This window comes from Haliotis cracherodii, unplaced genomic scaffold, assembly GCF_022045235.1.
Source record: "Haliotis cracherodii isolate W230 unplaced genomic scaffold, xgHalCrac1.p SCAF_14, whole genome shotgun sequence".
Taxonomy (NCBI): domain Eukaryota; kingdom Metazoa; phylum Mollusca; class Gastropoda; order Lepetellida; family Haliotidae; genus Haliotis; species Haliotis cracherodii.
The window spans coordinates 1476220-1491011 of NW_027266269.1; the positions used below are offsets into that span (position 1 = coordinate 1476220).

At 37.2% G+C, this 14792-nt stretch overlaps 2 long non-coding RNA genes across 3 annotated transcripts; one reads left to right on the top strand and one right to left on the bottom strand.

The window, feature by feature from the left end:
• Nucleotides 1–1767: 1767 nt before the first annotated feature.
• On the bottom strand, nt 1768–4528 carry LOC139460967 (uncharacterized). 2 transcript variants are annotated; one of them, XR_011652853.1, is made up of 4 exons: nt 4459–4528; nt 3926–3984; nt 2715–2793; nt 1768–1966 (listed from the first exon to the last, which is right to left on the bottom strand). It is a non-coding gene; the product is annotated as an uncharacterized lncRNA (long non-coding RNA). The 2 variants fall into 2 exon arrangements; XR_011652852.1 differs by lacking the exon at nt 4459–4528 and having other exon boundaries at nt 3926–4434.
• A 282-nt stretch (nt 4529–4810) lies between these two features.
• LOC139460972 (uncharacterized) lies at nt 4811–12120 on the top strand. Its single transcript, XR_011652858.1, has 3 exons — nt 4811–5044; nt 5299–5380; nt 12049–12120. It is a non-coding gene; the product is annotated as an uncharacterized lncRNA (long non-coding RNA).
• Nucleotides 12121–14792: the final 2672 nt, after the last annotated feature.

Consider the following 14792-nt stretch of genomic DNA (forward strand, 5'->3'; position numbering starts at 1 on the left):
GTCTTCCGGAAACCTTCCGGAAACCTTCCGGATACCTTCCCATTTTGGATCCGGCCCGGATACCTTCCGGAAACCTTCCCAAAAAAATGTCAAAATTTGGGGGGTGCATTTTGTTCACTTAAGTGTGAAACACATAAAAAAATTAACTTGAAAATACCAAGCAATTTGAAGGTTGTTGAAGGCATCTGGAAGGTTTCCGGAAGGTTTCCGGAAGGTATCCGGATGCAAATTTTCTTCATGACTTGCTTCTGGTAAATAATGTTAGCCTGTGCATTACAGATACCTGTTGTAATATTCTGTGTTATTTTAATGGTAAATATCCTCCTAAAACATTTTTGGAGAAGAAAATTGTTCAATTTCATATTTTGTCCTTTTTGGATGTTAATGGTATTTAATGAACAAACATCAGCCCTTGTATAATGATATCCTTAAATTTCATGTCCAGACTTCCAGTTTGTACTGAGAAAAAGAAAAAGTCATTGACAATGTACTCACTTGGGCCTTTGGTCCTAGTGAGATGATAATAAGACTATTTGTAACGGTACATGTACTTGTTATATCCAAAATACTAACTTCACTGACATTTGCCTCACCCTAGTTTTATGGTACTACAGTAAGCTCTTCCTCAGTTACTGTGAATTATTTTATCAAAAGGGATTGACAGTTAATTTGACACTGGAGTTGTAACCACTGCACATATATGTGTATTCAAATAATATAACAACGATGTGCTTAATACTTCACAAATATCTCCAGAAATAGGCATTTTAGTTAAAATTGCAGAAATACTTTATGAATGGCCCCTTCACTGTTGCCTTGATCTTACACTTCAACCCCTCATGAGTTATCACTTTTGAGTGTGAATTTGACCTTCAATATCAGTGATAAATATTTCAAAAACATTTCAAAGAGCTATCCAGCACATAAACCAAATATGCAGTCCTTTGGTAGAATTCAACATATCATTGACCAAAATATGGAAGTAATGTAACCAGTATATGTATAAGAGTTACTAAGACTTCTGTAGAAAAGGCAATTTAAGGGAAAATGTAGTATATATAGATCACACACGACCTTTTTCCAACTTCGACCCCTGCCCAAAGGAAGAGTTAGACCACAAACAAACTTTTTGTCTGGTTGTGACTTTAACCTTTGACATAACAGATCAATGTGTCATCAGACGTTTTCAGAGCAAAGGAAACACGTGTTATTCATCTTGAGATGCCCAAGCAATGCATGGTTTCATAAGATAAGTGTGGCTATTAAACTGAGGCAAAATCATGAAACATCCCCAATTACACAGCTGGTAAATGAAACATAAGCAACAATCAAATTATCAATTTCTTTTATTCATATGCCTATAGTATATCGCACATTGAACAGTGTTCACATGATGGTTCCTGATGCAGTATGCAATTTCATCCTATTCTTCAATACTCATAACAGAGTGTGATAACTGTTTGCTTGACAGTACCTACGGATTATGTTCACCAGTTCAGATAACTTCCTTTCCCTCAATCCTCCTTTTCTTTCTCTATTGCCATGGATGAACAGGAACCAGGATGAGGGGATACCAGTTGGACTCTATCTCTGCTGCATTGTGTTAGTAGAATTGTGAACTTTCCATTTGGTGTTTGGGTCCACATTTAAAGACAATAAGTCCCATTTATCATTCCTTTCAAGTGTTTACAAGAATTTCCTGAATGTCCTGGAAGAATTACACTCCAGCTTGGCATTGGTTGGTCTTCTCACATTAGCAAGACCAGCCTTTGTGTGTCCCAGTACCATTTGGCATACAATTTCTCGGTCGGCCTCCATTGAAATAACAGGACCCTCATCATCGCTGTCTGCAAATCACCTCTGATATCTGAAGGGGTGCAGCCTCTGTTTAGGACTCCCTTGTCTGGTCCTTCCAGACTGTCAACCTGGAGTGCTCATCCAGGGATCTCAAGCAGGACTTCAGTTTCTGCAGCATTATGTAAAAAGATTTTAGCAATCAAAAAGAATTGTTGCCACATGTACTTACAGATAGAAGGCAGCAAAATCACTTAAGTTGTCATATGTGAGTCTTGTTATATGCTAAACATTTAAGATAATCACATCTCAAATCTCAACCAGACAAACCAGTGACTAATGTTATGAACTCGGTCCAGACAAACCGATGATAACTATTATGGACAATATCCCACATCACTGTGGTATGATTACATGTGATCAATGAGCCTACTCAATCACAACCTTATCTATTAATGAGGCTTGGAATGCTGGGAATCTTTTAAAGAGATGTCATTTAGTGATTGTTTCAACTCATCAACATGGAAAAATATATATTCACAATCCTTGTCATATAGCCAAACTATTGCTGGATGCAGTGTTAAATAAATGATTTGGCTTTAACACTGCTTTGAACAGTATTCCAGATATATCACCGCATGTTAGTTTGATGTGGGAAGAAAGTCCTAAGTGATGCAGGTCTTTGATGAATCCCACGAGTATGTGTATAATGCTGACAAACCTAGCAACATAATCGGGGAGAACCAGGATTTGAACCCATGACTATAGGTTTCTGCTAAGCCCAAGAGATGCAACTCTGCACAGAAAATTGTAGTGCCTTAGATAATAGGACATCCGTGCCTACAGCGATAAGGAACAAACTGAAGACATATTTGCAAAATAACCATATGAACCAAACAGAATAATTTCAAAATATTTACCACTCACTGTTGCTCTTCTATGGTCTTTCTTTGCATTGATGCTGCACGGATGACTGTCTCTTTTATTCATCCGGACATTCTACAAACATAAGTAGCATTCACATCACAGAAATGTCCAAACTGTACATGTTGTACATTTGATTCAAATGAAAAAAACCCGGTTGTGATTCCGACTTAGAACTACCCTAATCATAATAATTCATGTCAAACATTCAGAGATGACATTTATCCCCATATTTAACAAATGTTAAAACAATATTTTGACAACAAAGTCAGGGTCATTCAACACATACATTACATAGGAAATAACTTGTTCGACAATGCAGAGAGATCCTCACCGAGGTGAATATCATTCCATGAATTATTGCCACATTTTCTTGAAATGCAGATTAATGCAATGCAGTATTTACTTTTATTTCTAGGCTATTTGTTTGGCTTTTCCATGGCACTGTTTTGACAGAGATCTAACCTTGATATGACACTTTGTTCAGAAATGATATAAATTATTCCAGAGAAAATTAGGGTTACATAGTAAAAGCACAGAGAAACAAGTATAAGATTCATGATTTAAGTTAAATACACTCGACCCGTGAAGATTCCGGGGTAGACTAGGTCTTCAGCAACCCATGCTTGCCGTAAAAGGCCATTATGCTTGTCGTAAAAGGCGACTAAAGGGATCGGGTGGTCAGACTCTCTGACTTGGTTGATGCATGTCATTGATCTAAATTCTGTGGCTCGATGCTCATGATATGAATCACTGGGTTGTCTGGTCCAGACTCGATTATTTACAGACCGCCGTCATATAGCTGAGTGCGGCGTTAAACAACAAACCAACCTAAATACACTCATACATACACACACAAACACAACATCCAAACACCAGGGTTAGAAATTGGCACTAGTCATTTTGACATTTTAAAGGTTTTGCTATATGCTATCATTTTAGGACTAGTGGACTGAAAGTGTTAGTTTCTACCGCTGCAAACACTAATCAACTAATGAATTGAGTGGTCAGACTAGGTTGTCATCATACTCTGAGGGCATGGATCTTTGCTGAAAATAACAATCACTAGATTGCCTGGTCCATGTTCAATTATTCACAGGCTGCCATCACAGAGCTGGACTATTGTGAGTGTGATGTTTCACATTACATTGAAATATACCATGATGAATACATGTAGTTTGTATTTATCACAAACAAAAATACTCACTCAATACTTGGTATCCTCCCTGAGGATGTCTGTGAACCTCCCCACAAACCCTGAACATGCTGAAACAGAAAACAACTAACTTGTCTTTATCCTTTCAATGTTTCAGTGTGAATTTGTTAAAGATTGATAAGCTGTCATTATTCATTGTAATCCATATCTCACTTTCAGGTGGTTCAGGTGGCAACACATGATTGGAATTGAATGCCACGTTTTGTTTGACATGCACTTTGCCAGATTTATACCCTTGGTAACTAACCCTCATCATCAAATCCCAGCGTTATGTTGAGAATAAGGACACGACCCTTAAAAGTCCTGCACCTGTAGCTCTTATGCAATCCCAAATAGAAATATCATGTCACAACAAACACTTGATCATAATAATAACAAAGGGTTTCCGAAAACAACAAAACTAAAAGGGCCCTTGACGTTTACAGTAGTAACATGGAGATCAGGAAAATATCTAAATCAATCCATTCCATAAGATCTCTGTATAGAAATCATGGAACATTATGTCTCGAAGCCCTGCTACGTACCTGGCATCTGCAAGTTGCTCTTCCTTCCTTCGGCTGTCAATCGAGTTTTCGAAATACTTGACGTCCTCGTTGTGGATGGCTCAGGTGGATTTCGACCGGGAGTTAGAGGTGATTGAGAACAATGTATCGATACACGAGGTAAGCATATCGCAATCAAGCATCACGGTGTACATCGATTACACGAGGTTTGAGTGTTTGTTTACATTTGTGTTCCAAAATGGCGCCTTCGGCCATACAGGGAATTATGGGTAGACTTGCTTGTCCCGGAATAACACGAGTTGGTCACGAATGACGAGCGGTCATTTCTGCAGCAGTTACGGAAAGAGACGAGGTTGGCCGATTACAGTTCATACAGGCCATATTGGGAGCCGCGGGGATTTCGACAGTGTGTATTAGGAAGTATACCTATGTGGTGTATGGAATATGCGTTTGCCTACCATGCCAGGCAGTGTGACAAGGGATATCCCAGCGGATGTAATATTCCTACAGCAGAAATGTTTCACAACCTCGATTGCAGGGAGCTGAAGATGTGACATATTCAGACAGAGACCATAATACATAGACTGTTATATGGTCTCTGATTCAGGTAAGGAATATGTTAATAATATTGATCACGTATTAAAGTTATTTATCTTCTGTAAGCCACTTATTCTGTTTTATATATGTTAGTAAATGTTTGATTTAATTTTTGTAGGATAAGCAATCTACCTAACTTATGTTAATCCTTGCTAATGTATATGATGTAGAAATATGTTTGCTTATTTATATTCCTCTATCTAGATACTCTATAGTGACTCATTTTTTTAGTTCATACAGTACCGACTAAACTTACTTTTGCAGGTGTGAATAATCAAGAACAAATTAAATGACAGGAGTTTTGCAACAGTGAACATTGTGAAGTGGAAGATAAGACATTTGAAAGGTATGGATATTTTCACTTGAACTTGTTGAAGAATACCGTGATGACAACTTTATCATGTTGGGAATTTTGGCGGTGGGGTAGCCTAGTGGTTGAAGTGCTGAAGACCAAGGTTCGATTCTTGTCATGGGTACAATGTGTGAAGTCTATGTCAGGTGTCCCTTGCTGAGGTATTGCTAAAAACAGCGTAAAACCATACCCACTCATTTGGGGATTCCGGGTTGGACTTGGTCCCCATCAACCTATGCTAGTTGTAAGAGAGGGTTATACTATAAAGGGAAATAGTACCTCGCCTACTATTGCCTGGTGAAAACAGCACCTTGTTATTTTTTTTTACCTTGGGTCTGAATATGCCCGAATACATGAAATTAAACTTGCATGGTCACTTGTAAACACAAATAACTGAGAAATGTTCAAAAAGGTTTACATTAAAAACTAACATCTACTTGCCGACTCTGATTTGGAGATGCAACTAAACTTATTGTGAAAATATAATATGCTTTGATTTCTTTGAAGTAAAATAAATGCAATTAAACTTGCAAACACAAATAATTGTTAAATGTTAGTCACCTAAAAATAGTTTACATTAGAAATTAGCCTCTGCTCAAATTTACTCATGATTCTGATTGGGAGGTGCAACTAAACTTATCATTGAAAGATCACATGCTTTGAAGTTTTAAGTAGCTTTACTCAGATTAGCTCAATGTCAAGCTGAACCTGAGTCTGGCGAAAATGTCAAGAAACTGGACAACAGGTATACTATATATGTCATATTTATTTTAGTAAGTAGGAAATAAATAGTAATTTTATAGAAATTTCATTTATATATATTTCGGCCAGGAATCAACATGTCTCTCCAGATAACAGACAACAATTAGTAGCCTTTTTTGCCAAACCAAGGTGCTGTTTTCGTTGGAGAAATCAGTGACATTTTGCTGAGGTGCCATTTTAGCCTCACCCATAAGAGATAACCTAATAGATCAGGTGATCAGGCTCAGTGACCTGGTTCATGGCATCTGACAATGACCATCTAACAGTGTGGATTGATGTTCACAATATCAATCACTGGATTGTGTAGAATTTTGGGCCTACCTTTAGAATCTATCGTCTCCACACACTATGTTGTTGCATGAGTTTAAATTATTTGTTTACTAAATATTGTTTTAAACATTTATATGTGAACTGGATGGGTAAACAAGCAAAAACTTATTTGAATACCGCTCCAGAATTAGAATACAATATGATATGACAAAAGTACAGTCAAGGAATACAATTATATACATGTTCTTATTATAGAAACTACGTTGTCGGCGCTGTCAGGTCGCATTTTTAGTAGTAATAGTGTACTGCAATATACGGCAAGGAATAGTATTATAAATTTAAGATGCTATGTACAATCACGAAACCTATTGGATAGCTGAATGTAGTCTTCTACTGATTTAAGAATTTCTAAGTTTATTTTTGACGTCCTTTCAGGATTACCTAATAGAATTGAATTTAGATCATATCCCTTAACATAATAGTACATATTCTGTCTTAAATCATTGTAATTTGGACATATGAGAAAGAAGTGAAGTGCATCTTCAGTGTGATGGCCACAGCTACATGCAGCATTATCTTATAAATATTGCCTGCGGATGCACATTTTATAAGAAGTGCTTGTTTATTTTCTATATACTTTTATTTCATTTTTTACTTATTACAGTGGTTAAAATGATTATAAATATAAATTGAAACTAATAATGTGCAATAAGCGGGTTATAGCTGAAACGACACCTTAGCAAAACAGCACTGACTGGCGAAATACTCGCCGAAAGCGAAAACGGCGATTATTGCTTGACGAAAATGACACCTTATTTTTTTTTTACCTTGGTAAAATAAATGAAATTAAACTAGGATTGATAACTTGCAAAGACCAATAATTGTGAAATGTTAAAACAAGTTTACAATAGAAATTAGCCTCTACTCCAACTTATCCTATACCCGACTCAATTTATTGTGATAACATGCTTTGAAGTAAAATATATGGAATTAAACACACATCGTCTCATACAAACACAAATGCATGTAGTTGTTAAACGTTGAAACAAGTTTACCTTCGAAATTAGTCCCCTACTCCAATTTACTCACCGACTCTGATTGGCAGAAACAGCTCACTTGTTGTGAATGTATTAAAGTTTAAAGTACTCAATGTCAAGCTGAAACTGTATTTAAGAATCCTAACATGGTACAATTTTTCCACAGGCATCTTCTTAGACTTCTCTAAAGCTTTCGACATGGTATGGCACGATGGGCTAATACAAAAACTTAAAAAAATAGGACTCAAAGGTCAGATAATAAACTACATCCAGGACTTCCTAAACAATCGTAAAATAACCGTGGGTATAGACCAAACTCTATCGGACCAATGTCCCCTAGAAAATGGTACTCCACAGGGCAGTATCCTCATCCCCACCCTCTTCAATAAAATGATAAACGATCTATTCGAGGGCCTATCCCCTAAAGTAAACACATCAAAATTCGCGGATGATGGAGCCATCTGGATCCGCACTAAAAGCATGAACATGGTCCAAAATTTACTCCAAAAATCTCTTAATAAAATACAACAATGGGCTGACAAATGGGGCTTCTCCCTTAACTCAGAAAAAACAACAGGAATAGTATTCAAACATAAAAACATGAAACCCGCCTCCCCAATCCTCCAGCTAAACAATCAAACAATCAAATTTCAAAAACAAACCAAATTCTTAGGACTTATTTTCGATGAACATCTCACCTGGGATGCTCACATTCAAAACCTAACAACTAAATGCAGTAAAGACCTAAACACCCTAAGATGCCTAACTGGCTCTAACTGGGGAGCATCCAAAGATACCCTCCTCTCTCTCTACATATCACTAATTAGATCAAAACTAGACTACGGCTGCGCCATATACAACACCCTAAACAACTCTCTATCTAAAAAACTTGACTCAATACAATATCAGGCTCTCAAACTAATTACACGCACCCAACATGGCACCTCCTACACCTCACTTCAGGCCTTAACAGGAGAAATGCCACTAAGTCTACGCAGGGAACAGCTAAGCTTAAATTTCTGGGCCGCGTCCCAATCAAACCCTCTCATCCAAAACTTAATAAACCAAAACATCAGACCCAAAAACCAAGATCTAGCTAGTAAACACCCCTTACTTACCCCAATATCCCAAAGAATAACAAACTACCTAAATGAACACCAAATTAAAAATCTTAAACAAAACTGCAAACAATCAAATATCTTCACCCCTAAACTTAAAATACCCAAAATAGACACAACACTAGCTAGCCAAATAAATAAACAAACCGACCCAAACATAGCTAAAACTACCACACTAGCATACATACACGAAAATTGGCCAAATTGGTGTCACGTTTACACGGACGGATCCTCAAATCCGACCTCCAAACACACAGGTTTCGGAGTCCATACCACACAACCAACTAAAACCACACAATCCTTCCGACTCCCAAACAACCAATCAATATTCACGGCAGAACTAATGGGCATGGCCTCAGCCCTCCATAATCAAGAATCCAAAAAACACAAAAAAATCCTAATACTTACCGACTCCCTAAGTGGACTGCAAGCCCTCCAAAACAAAAATACCAAAAACCGACCTAAATTAATAAATCAAATACTTAAAAGCTCCAACGACCTAACTAAGGCACGCAAACAAATAACCTTCTTGTGGATACCCGCCCACGTAGGAATATACGGTAATGAAAACGCCGATAAAGCAGCTAAACTATCCCTCAAAATCCCAGAAATAAGCTTAAACTTACCCATCTCAAAATCAGAAATTAAAAGTGTAAACAAGCAAAAAATCACAAAAAAATGGCATAACCTATATCTAAACTCAAATAGCCAAATCAAAAAAGTGCTCAGCAAACCACTAACCAAACCAAAAATTCTCCATCCATCCAAAAAAATCGACAGAGTAATCACTAAACTCCAAACAGGACACACCAACCTAAATAACCACCTAAAAAAATTTAAAAAACACACTACAGGTAACTGCCCACACTGCAAACAACCAGAAACCCCAGAACACGCACTCATCCACTGCACACACTACCTAACACATCGAACCGCATTACAAACCACCCTTAATCTAAACAAGGCTCTAACTCTAGAAGAAATACTAAACCCACAAAATAAACTAGAAAACTTCAAGGCCTTAGGCGTATTCTTAATAAAAACGGAACTAATAAAACGCATCTAAAAACACAATAACCTACCAAATCAAAATCACATAAACAAACAAACATCCACCATACCCAGCTCCCTTAGTTCTCCTCCCCAATCCCATCGGCATCTATTCCAAATCTCAAAATTCCCAAATTCTATATAAGCAACCCCTAAAAGCCCCCTCTTGGGTTGCACAGACCACCTTCGCCCCTTTCGGAAACACATTAAATGGCCTGGCCGGGCCCGTGTGCGAAATACGCATCAGTCGGAAAGCGCACGTTAAATCTCCCAAGTAAGTGAGTAAGTAAGTAAGTACGATTTTTCACAATGGCCTTTCGATGTGTCATTTGAACATGTTGAAAGGTTTTACAAGGGATATTTGTAACCCAATACTCGATTATTTACATATAGCCGGAATATTGCTTGAGTGCGGCATAAAACAGCAAACCAAATCATAAGTGTGGGATGAATGATTTGAAATTAGCAAGTTTAATGTGACCTTCAATCACTACAACTTGATCTGAGTCTTGTCAAAGATATGACTTTGATTCAGTGAAAATTTGCATCATGATAGTTTCAACTGTAGATACAGTTAATCTGTTTTTTGTACAGTTTCTGTTTATTCAATATATATTTTGTTCAAATAAGCTTTGCCTCTTCGCCAACCCTATTCCTCTTTTGGAATAAATAGTGTCTAATAATTCAAACACCATCACCATCATCCTAGTGAACACAACAAAGAAATGCACATCAAAAACGTCATTATTATTATTTCTGATCTCTGATAAATTAGAAAAAAAACTGTTATCCAGCAAGATACATTTCCTTGGTCCCAAGAAGCATGTTACATAGTAAACTGACTCGATAATTGAATAGCAGTTGTAAAGGCACAACTGACTAAGCCGTCACTACTCAATTAAGTAATTAACAGACAATTGCAAGTACTAATACCCACCCGACACTAATTGCCCTGTTAATCCCTAGTCCACAATGAGTTGACATTGAGTTCATTTTGCTAATTAGCTGTTTTTAGAGTAGCAAGGTAATAAACATCAAAGGTGGGGCAGGCTTTGATCATGTGTTCTGTAGAAGAGATGATGTCACTTGTTTTATGTTTATTTAGGATTAGCTACATCCCTTGATGCTACCAAGGCAGCCCTTGAGATTATCAGACAGTTTGGCTAGACAGAAACTGATGTCTCCCTTGTAGCACACTATGTGTCAGACACAGACTTTGACCACTCTGTGCAGATGCATATCAATGCATAAAGAACATTGGGTAGATGATTCAACAATGCCACACAAGTCAAAGTTGGGTTTCACTGTATTTAGAAACAGACGATGGATCCAAAACTTTATAACAGTAATTATGATTAATTTAAACTTTGCCAGGCCAATATTTTGGCAGATTTGCATGTTATTGTTAATCTTCATTTAGTTAATTTTCAAAAAAGACAGGATGAATGATAAAATATGATAATGAGTCATGAATATTTGAATTCAGATCAGAACAAACAGGGAGGGTCACCCCAAAATGTGAGAGTCTCTAGGGGAGACTTTTGACAAAACGGACAATAAAATATAAAGTGCCTTGTATTTTCTTTCAGTGAGGGTTGTGTCAAAAATGAATGAGAACATACCGGTAATACATGACCGGCCCCTTTAATGTAATATACATAGGTTTTAGTTGATGGTTCAGGTTGTACTTTTCAGTTGAATTTCTTATCACTGTCTATGATGGACTACCAATTAACGGTAGATATTTAATATCCATAATAACTTAGATAAATGCTTCTACAGTCTCATCCTAATTTGTCAAAATTTGAATTTCAATATAGCTTCCATTAATGAATTAATGAATTTGGTGAGAATATCTATTGTCTGAATTCCTAATATACTTTCTTTTGTATTTGGTGTGCAAGGGTAGCCTCGTGGGTGAAACAGTCTCTGAAACCCGGGTTCAATTCACCACATGGGTACAATGTGTGAAGCCCATAGCTGGAATATTGCTAACAAGCTGCATGAAACTATACCAACTCACTCGCTCATTATGTTGTATTTTGAGATCACTTACATGACATGTGTTTTGATAATTATGAATAGTTGCATTTATGTATTTATGTATAAAAACCTATGTAACTTAGTTTTGCATAGTCTTGTTTACCCTTCCTTACATTTTGATGTAATGCAAACACTCAAGCAAAATTCAGGTGAACCTTGTGGTATTGTTTTCGAAGACCGCATACATTTTTGTATTTTCTGAACACTTTTCTGTTTGCAATGGCTTATTTACATGTTCAAAGATTGGTTAAATATCAGTTGCAAGATAAATTGTCAATACCTCACTGTTTGAGAAAACAACTTTAAACATTTGTAAATTTATATGTGTGTGTTTCATAACTTTTGACTAACAAGTTTCTAAAGATGTTATGAAATGTTTCAGGTACCTGGATTTCACAATCTGACACCAGCTACATTTAAGAAGATCTTGCTCACACAATTCAGACAAGGGACTCGCCGGAAGATGAACAGTACTCCTAATAACAACCAACAGATTCACCTCAGAAAGTGTTGATTCTGAATGAATATTGCCACTAATGTGACTGTAGGTGGTTTTATTATGACACTAATGAAGTCTGAATGAATTTATGCCAAAGCACTGTGACTATGTCCAGGTTGTGTACACCGATGCTGACCATACAAATCTGAATGACTTTTGTGGTTTACTGCAGAAACATAATTGACTTTAGATATTCTTCTTCAATAAAATTCTTCTGAGATTTGACTAATTTGTTTATTTAGAAAATGGCATTGAAGCGTCTGTTCTGTAAGGTCTTGCAAACACCACTGGTTACTTTATGCTAGTTCCTCTTCTTGCTTAATCAAATTTCAATTTGTGATATGTACCAATGAAATGCCATATAATCAATAAATAAGATTTTTTTCCAAAAACATGATTTGTTTTGCTTCATTAGCATAAGGATATATAATACTGATCAGCCATAACATAGGTGCTGAACAAATATGAAATGTACTAATGCCCTGAATGTTTTCCTACTATAAATACTTAACAAAAGTTGTAGTTCCACCATAGTAGACAAATGACATTGATATTTTTTCTGTACTTTATTTAGGTGTTTTCTATGGATGCCATTAGTCTTATGCACCAATTTGGGACAATTGTATTCTGTTTTATATTCCCATGAAACTACACTGTCCCGATATAACAAGTACTGATACCGTTCCGAACTAATCTGTTAATCTCACCAGGGCCAAATGCCAAATCACATAGCCAATGACTTTCCATTTTTTTCTGAGTGAGAATGCTGTTTTGCCACTTTTAGCAATATTGCAACAATATCATGGTGGCGGACACCAGCAATAAGCTTCACACATTGGACCCATGTCGCAAAACAACTTGTGAACAATGCATGCCCACATATCTCAGTTTGAGGAGGATATTTACCATTACAATAACACAGAATATTACAACAGGTACCTGTAACTTTTTCTTTTTCTCAGTACAAACTGGAAGTCTGGACATGAAATTTAAGGATATCATTATACAAGAACTGATGTTTGTTCATTAAATACCATTAACATCCGAAAAAGACAAAATATGAAATTGAACAATTTTCTTCTCCAAAAATGTTTTAGGAGGATATTTACCATTAAAATGACACAGAATATTACAACAGGTACCTGTAATGCACAGGCTAACATTATTTACCAGAAGCAAGTCATGAAGAAAATTTGCATCCGGATACCTTCCGGAAACCTTCCGGAAACCTTCCAGATGCCTTCAACAACCTTCAAATTGCTTGGTATTTTCAAGTTAATTTTTTTATGTGTTTCACACTTAAGTGAACAAAATGCACCCCCCAAATTTTGACATTTTTTGGGGAAGGTTTCCGGAAGGTTTCCGGAAGGTATCCGGGCCGGATCCAAAATGGGAAGGTATCCGGAAGGTTTCCGGAAGGTTTCCAGAAGACGGAAACCTACACTTTTTTTGCTGTGGTAGTAGTATACACAGAAGTCCTGCCGTGACACATACAGTGTAGTAGTATACACAGAAGTCCTGCCGTGACACATACAGTGTAGTAGTATACACAGAAGTCCTGCCGTGACACATACAATGTAGAAGTATACACAGAAGTCCTGCCGTGACACATACAGTGTAGTAGTATACACAGAAGTCCTGCCGTGACACATACAGTGTAGTAGTATACACAGAAGTCCTTCCGTGATACATACAGTGTAGTAGTATACACAGAAGTCCTGCCGTAACACATACAATGTAGTAGTATACATAGAAGTCCTGCCGTGACACATACAGTGTAGTAGTATACACAGAAGTCCTGCCGTGACACATACAGTGTAGTAGTATACACAGAAGTCCTGCCGTGACACATACAGTGTAGTAGTATACACAGAAGTCCTGCCGTGACACATACAATGTAGAAGTATACACAGAAGTCCTGCCGTGACACATACGGTGTAGAAGTATACACAGAAGTCATGCCGTGACACATACGGTGTAGAAGTATACGTCCCTCATACGAGGGCCACAGCATAACGCAGTGCACATCGGGATAGGGAAGATGATGAGGAGTGCACCTTGCACAATCAGATATATGTTTAGGAGGTAACTGCTAGCACAGTCGTTAAAGTACGCTACACCTGGAATGATAGAGTACAGGTATACAGATTGGAAAGAAAGCGAAAGTGCACTTTACTTCTGTGCAACATGACAAAGATAAGGACAAACATCATTCCTTGATCTATGGGGTTTAGTGACAAACCGGGATGACCGTACACATAGTTACATATATATCCTCAGAGGTTCGGGTCAATTTAGTGAGCTTTACTGAGAAAATAGTATGTGAAACGATGGGTATCTTCATTGATAATATATACTATTTGGGAGTCAGACTATATGAGTATAGTCTTTACGTGTTACATCAACCATAGGGGCATAGTTATAGTCGGAACGTCTTATATCAACCATAGGGGCATGGTTACAGTCGGAACGTGTTATATCAACCAATGGGGCATAGTCATAGTCGGAACGTGTTATATCAACCATAGGGGCATGGTTATAGTCGGAACATGTTATATCAACCATAGGGGCATGGTTATAGTCGGAAAGTGCAATATCAACGATAGGGACATGGTTATAGTCGGAAC